Source organism: Amblyomma americanum, chromosome 1 (genome assembly GCF_052857255.1).
Source record: "Amblyomma americanum isolate KBUSLIRL-KWMA chromosome 1, ASM5285725v1, whole genome shotgun sequence".
NCBI classification, from domain to species: Eukaryota; Metazoa; Arthropoda; class Arachnida; order Ixodida; family Ixodidae; genus Amblyomma; species Amblyomma americanum.
Window position 1 is genome coordinate 133,477,769 of NC_135497.1, and position 6,815 is coordinate 133,484,583.

At 45.4% G+C, this 6,815-nt stretch overlaps 1 pseudogene; it reads left to right on the forward strand.

Annotated features, from left to right (window-relative positions):
• The first annotated feature begins 2,586 nt into the window (after nt 1-2,586).
• LOC144113705 (uncharacterized) lies at nt 2,587-5,525 on the forward strand (annotated as a pseudogene).
• Nucleotides 5,526-6,815: the final 1,290 nt, after the last annotated feature.

The window sequence follows — 6,815 nt, forward strand, 5'->3', positions numbered from 1 at the left end:
CTACAATTATCGCCATGCAAACGAATGAAGCACGCTTCAAGAATTTCGCGCTCTTTTTTGACTCTAACCGGTAGCGTCACCCTATTTTTAACATGCGTCTCGAATGCCTTTTTTCTGCAGAGCCTATTCTGTACATCGGATCCGGTTCTTCTGTGCGAGAAGTCCCAGCAATCTTTAAACATGGTTAATTTTACCCTGCGTTCAGGAAGAAACAAACAATATGATATCGAATGTTTTCTTGCTGAAGTTAGGCTGCCGATTCGTGCGCTTATGTTTTCGGAAACATGGTTACGCAGCGGGTGGACGAGGCATTTGACATATACTAGCTTTCAAGAGCTATTGCTTGAATCGCCAGGTTAAACAAGGTGGTGGCGTATCGCTGTTGGTCAAAAATGAATTAAAATGTGAACTTCATGATAAATTTTGTGTTGCAAACACCCATTATGAGACACGCTAGAATTCCGCTCATATGTCTTTATGCGTGCTATCGTGCCCTTCCTCTGGCAATGCGAGTGTTTTCTTTTATTTTCTCGATTATCTTCTTGAATTTGTAACTCATTAATAATTCAGTTTTGTTCTTGGTGGTGACCTAATATTAAGCTCTTGTCAAACAGCTAGCATTCCTACGCGGAAATTAGATACACTGTTCAATGTCCACTGCTGTAAGAATGCTATAAATGCCACAACGAGAGTAACAAAAGAAACAGGAACATTGTTAAATATTTTCATTGCAAATTATAACCAAGATCACTTAAAGGTGGGGTAAAGAGGAATCTGAACTCGTCTTTTTACCGCGGGAACTCGATGTACACGTTCCAAGCATTCTTAGAAACTCTAAATTATTTTCCTGTGTGGCCGATTTCCCTAATTTAAATCGGATTGAACGTCCCAGCTCGCGCCTTTTTTTTTTTTAACTCAACGATGAAGCTAGGAGGAGTCAACCAACGCATTGAGTGCCTTTCAGCCAGTATCGCGGCGGCTTCGCTTACGCTTTTATTGTGTTTTTTAGGTTTCTGTGAATAAATATTTTCAGTCGCAGGTAATATAGCCTCAAATTAGGCCCGCGGACATAAAAATACGAATGGACTCTTTGATTTATGTATCACTCCACCGATGGCAGAGTATCGTAGAGTGTCTCGTTCCCCCTCGCCGTGCACCTCTTACAAGGAACGTTTATTCCGTCTTTTGTTTCTTTTTTCATCTTTCATTATGTGTCATAGAACCTAGCAACACATCTTCCTTCCTTTTCTTTGATCTCCATTTTTTTCCGATACTTTCGTTCCATCACTGCCAGATCGCGACCCAGTCCTCTCCTTTTGCGTGGTTACAGCGCTACCCCTTCCCTCCTTTTCCTTCCGCTTTGAAGTATATGCTTCTTCGCTTCTTCAGCTCTGTTCCTTTTCTTGCTTTCATTGCCAGCTTTCGACCTACAGGTTCTTCTCGGCATGCACACAGGCGGTGCGCGCCTTAGGTTGTACTGGACTGGCTGTGGACGCGGGCCCGCTGAACAACAGAGCGCGTCCCATCGACGCCTAGGTCTGAAAGGCATGCGAGAGGCTTCTGTTCGGTGACGGTGCGTTTTTGAAGCTTGGAGAGGAGACTGGAGAACGTCGTTGTGAATGGAAAGTGGGAGCCGGAATAGATAGCATGAAAGTGTACAAGGCTCCACTCTTGCTTCTGGCCTGTTTCCCTCAATAGCGACCATGCAGAAGAACTTTGTTAATGCTAGAGAGCAGCTCGTATCGTTAATTGCGAACAGTTTGCAAGGACCGAACCGCCCCTTACCGCGCAGATATCTCTTCCAAGGAACAGGAAAAACTACTTTTCCTTGGCAGCACGGGACAGATGCTCCGACTCCTCTTACAGTGGGCAGCTTGAGAGGAGAAAGCTCACTCGCCTTCCCACCACCCCTTCTGGAATGGAAAAAAAAAGAAAGAAAGGGCGCTCGGAGCTCCCAGAACCGGCACGGTAGTTCCTACTCCACAGTTCTTGTCATGTGACTGCGCATCAACCGCTCCACATTCCATGCCGCCAGCCCCTTCGCGGCATCCTACTTCTTCCATTGCGCGCAAATTCCTTGCCCGCCATCCGCTTAAGCGGTAACCTTAACGCGAGGTGGGTGCTCGCATGACACCTTCGATAGAGTTATAGCATATCGTTACCGTGTTTACGTTACCATTTACCGTGTTACCGGATGCCAGACTTTCCGGTTAGCGTTGTAAAACGCGGAAGGCGTTTTAGCGTAGTGTCGCTCCGGTATCAAGTTACCGTAGCGTACAAAGAGTGATGATGATAGCTTATGTTGTGATGATAATCGCAAGCATAAATACGCGCGTATTGGAAGAATTTATATGTAGTGAGATCCTGCGTATATAGCAGTAATATTTATTTCTACTTATTAAGTAAATACTACGTTATAGGCTCAACGGCTTTGCAACTGCGCTCGTGAAGCTAGCCAGCTGAAGCCGTAGCTAGCAGCCAGCACCTAGTCAATCCCGTAGGCCTATCCGACTTTTGTAGTTTTCGTTTTTTCGTTGCAGTACTAGGTGGTTGCAGTGTGCCGATTTAGCCGTACGACTGCAAGTTATGGCGCGCTACAGTGTTTTTACTGACCCCCTCTTGCTTCGGACTCTCTCATGGAGGGAAATTGAAGACATGTATTTATACGTATCCCTCCTTGAGCCAGAGCCGCGCCGAGATCTGGCAGCGCGTGGCCTCTTGAACATTGACCGCATGGAGGACTCAGATTTTGAGCGGCACTCCCGCTTTAAGAAGGCCGAGTTTGGTTATCTGGCTGATTGCCTCAAGATACCCAGCGATTTTGTAAGTGCCCAGCGTGTCTCTGTGGCCGGCCGTGAAGCGCTGTGCATGACACTGCGGCGGCTGGCGTACCCCAACCGCCTCTTCGATCTAGAGGTACTTTTTAACCGCCACTCATCTGTGATCTCAAATGTTGTCAACACGGTGTTTGCACATATTGAGCACCATTTTGATCACCAGCTGGAGAACCTGACCACGCATTCGTGGCTTGATTTGAGCACCCTTGAAAGGTTTTGTCAGGCAAGAAAATTTCTTTTGATGTGAACATGTTCCGGCGCGAAATACTGCATGAGAAGCCTTATTATAGCGCAGATAAGGTATAGTGCAAGCGGCCTGTGAGTAATAAACAAAGCTCAAGCCTGTGCTTCAGAAGTTACCTGCGCTTCCTTTGTTCAACTATCAGTATACCAAATTCATTTATGCATGCCTACAAAGTTTTGAGCAACTCGTTATCGCGTATTTAGTGCCGAAGGCTCATGTATATCTTGCAGCAAGCGGCTTTATTTGAAAGCTGGCATAAAATAGGCCAGTAATGAGCCTCATTATTAGCTACAGAATGATGTTTCGTTACCTCATGGCTGATATTGTGTTTGAACAGCTGTAAAACAATCCTGACATAGGAACAAATATAAGCAGGAAAAAAGTATGGTTTATTTTGCCTTATAGGTTTTGTGTATGCCTTTTGCATCGAATGGCATTGAGAAACTTTAACAGTCTGTTGTTCTTTTTTTCAGGCTGTGCATGCAAAAGGGGCCCCACTAACAAACTGTTGGGGATTTGTAGATGCAACTGTTCGGCGAATCTGTCGCTCATCATCAGAGCAGCAACAAGATTTTTCAGGGCACAAACGCTACGCTGCCATGTACTCAAACATCAGGCCGTGACGTGCCCCAATGGCATAATTTTCGAGCTAGACGGGCCTTTCTGAGGCCGAAGACATGATGCAGGTAGCTGCATTTACTTCATATGAGTTTGTTAAATTGCTTGAGCACATTATGGTAGAGACCAACCCAGGTAAGAATTACGGACATGAAGCCTCAAATTTGCCTTGAAAAGGGACACCAGGTACAGATGGAGGTTGTCCTTTACTGATGTGGTACCGCATTCTACTCACACGGAGACCACTTTCATCAAAAAATGAACCGGGATAAGAGCGTGAACAGGACAAGCAAAGTGGATGGGTGCATTTGAACTCTTTTGTGCTGCAGTGATGCCATCTATGCTTGTAAACATACATGTGTGTTGTCATTAAGTGTAGAAAGTCAGTGGTCATTCTCTGCAGTGATGATGGACACAGCTGCAATTGAATTGTCACAGAATGGACTACTGTTTTGCACAGTCAGTATGCATGTGGTCCTCTGAAAAGTGGCTGTGCAGTTGCATACAATACAGCACTGTTGAAAACATATGTATGAAATGATTATGTATTTCTGAATCCCGATTCTGCCACGTCACATGGCCTGACACTAAACCTATTTTGTTATGTAACTCAACTTGTCGTTCATTTGTGCTGTTATCAGTAAAGCTCGAGTGATAACTTGTTACCTCCTCTCATACACAGCAAAATGTAAAATGATGGCAAAATCAAAGAACTGCTTGCATTGATTACTTTTCATGAACATGAACAGGGGTAGGGTAGCTAGAGATTGCAGAAAAAAAATGCAGGGGCACATAAGCTCCTCCTTAACTGTGTGATGGGTGAGCATAATGAATTAATTGCCATATATGCAGAAGGTCATTTATACCGATGTTCATGAGTTTTTATTAACCAAGGGCATCTGTGGCCAAACAGCGCCATGGCACGAGGTGTTTTCTTCTACTCAAGGTGGGGTCAAAGCCCCATTTTTCATGCAATTCACCCAAAAGAAGCAATCACTAGACCGGGGAAAGCTTCTACCCATTTTACCACCCTCATACCTAAGCAAAATCACGAGTGCTCACTCACTCACAAAACTTTGGTCAACCTACGGGCTCACTCACACTCACAGAGGCTCAGGCTCACTGAACTCGGGAACTCAGTCATTTAGGCTCACAACTCATTCGGGCTCAGACTCACCTCTCATCTAGGCTCGCTCACTCATTTCGGCTAATGGCTCGCCTGGGCTCACTCGTTTCTACTCGCTACTTATCTGCCCTCGCTCATTCCAACTCACTCACACATTTTAACTCATGACTCACGCTGCCTCATCTTGACTCAAGACTTTTATAAGCTCACACCACCTGAGGCTACTTTATCTATTTTATGCCCAACGGCCCAAGTTACGTGCCTAAAACGCCAAAAAGTTGTTAAAGAAGCCATTTCATTTCAGGCATGCTCAAGAAAACAAGCCTGTTCGAGAAGCTCGAGAAGATAACCCAAGGCCACTTCTTTGTCATATATGGGGACCCAGCTTATCCGCTGAGACCCTTACTGCTCAAGCCATTTGGGGAATTCAGTCTTCAGCCTCACGAAGCCTGGTTTAACAAAACAAATGAGCAGTGTACGTCAAGCAGTAGAGTGGGGGTTTGGGAAGGTGACCACAGAATTTGCATTTCTCGATTTTGCTAAAAATCAAAAGGTCAGGCGGCAAAATATTGGTCGCATGTACCGAGTGCCTACACTATTGTCAAATGCTCACACCTGCCTGTACGAAAGTCAAGTTTCGCAGTACTATAGTGTAGACCCACCAGCACTAGACGAGTACCTGGTCCCATTTTCTAATTAGTTCATCTCCATGTTGATCAGATTGGCTTGCCGAGTAACGGGTATCCTAAGTGTCTTGCTTGACAATCATCCGTCTCACACCGTTCGTTCAATGTCTGGTTGTTCGACGCCGACTTGTGCAGTGTCATAGAGGTCGCACTGAAGATTGTCCTAGCTTCTTCATAGATCTTTAGGGCTCCCTCTTCATTTTCTGCTCCCGTTAAGAGGTCGTCCACATACAATGAATGTGCCAGCAATGATGCTGTGTCCGGATACTCTTCCATATTCCTCAAGTGATGGTGTAGAGTTGCGGTCAACAAGAAAGGACTCGCTGTGGAACTCGCTTCATTCGATAAGTCTGCACTTCGCTTATTGTTCCACTCACACCCGGTTTCGTATGGTACCACAGAAAGCACAATGCATCTATGTCATCCTCTCATCTCTATTTGTAAGAATGCCTTTTCAATATTTGCCACGAAGTCTATTTTGTTGCTTCTGAAATTCAGTAGCAGTGTGATAAGGTCAGCTGGCAAATTCGGACCACTCGCGAAGTTTTGGTTCAGTGACTTCAACTTCTGTCCATGCGACGAAACATCGAAAACCACTCGCAGTCTCGTCGTATTGCTCGTTTTCTTGGAACACCGGCTGATGCGGCATGTAGTAGATCAGCTTTCCCTCTTCTTCCTTTTCTACCACTGGCTCAGCTATGTCGTCCATGCGATACTGTCTAATGCCAGCGTCGTAGGCTTCCAGCAATTCAGGAGTTCTTCGAAGGCGGTTTGTCAGTTGGGACAGTCATTTTTCAGCAGTCTCCTTGTCATTTGGATCGATGTTTTGCCTCCAGGGAAGGGCTACCTCGTATCGTGATCCACTACGCCGTATACTATCTTCGAAATAATCAAGCAGCCGTTGCCCAACAAAGTTATTGTCATCCGTGACTCCGATAGACTCCAGGGTCCAGAAACGTTCCAGGCAATTTATGCTCTCACTCTCGACCAGTGATGTGCGAAGGGCAATGGTTTGCATGCACTTCCAGTCAACTATCTTTACTTCTACTGGTCCTTGAATGCACCATCCAAAGGCAGTCTCGACTGCTTGGAGTTTTCTGTCTAGCGGCTTGTTTCTTCCAGTTACAAGTTCCCAGTAATGCTCTGACCCGACGAGGAGGTCGATGTCACCTCTTTTGTTATCGCAGGTCCTGTCGGCTGCAGCCAGAGGTTCAAGTAGTTCATTGATCGTGTGTTCAGGAATCTGGATTCTTTGTTCACATATAAATTTGTCTCAAGAATTTCGATCTGTTTGACCTTCTTCT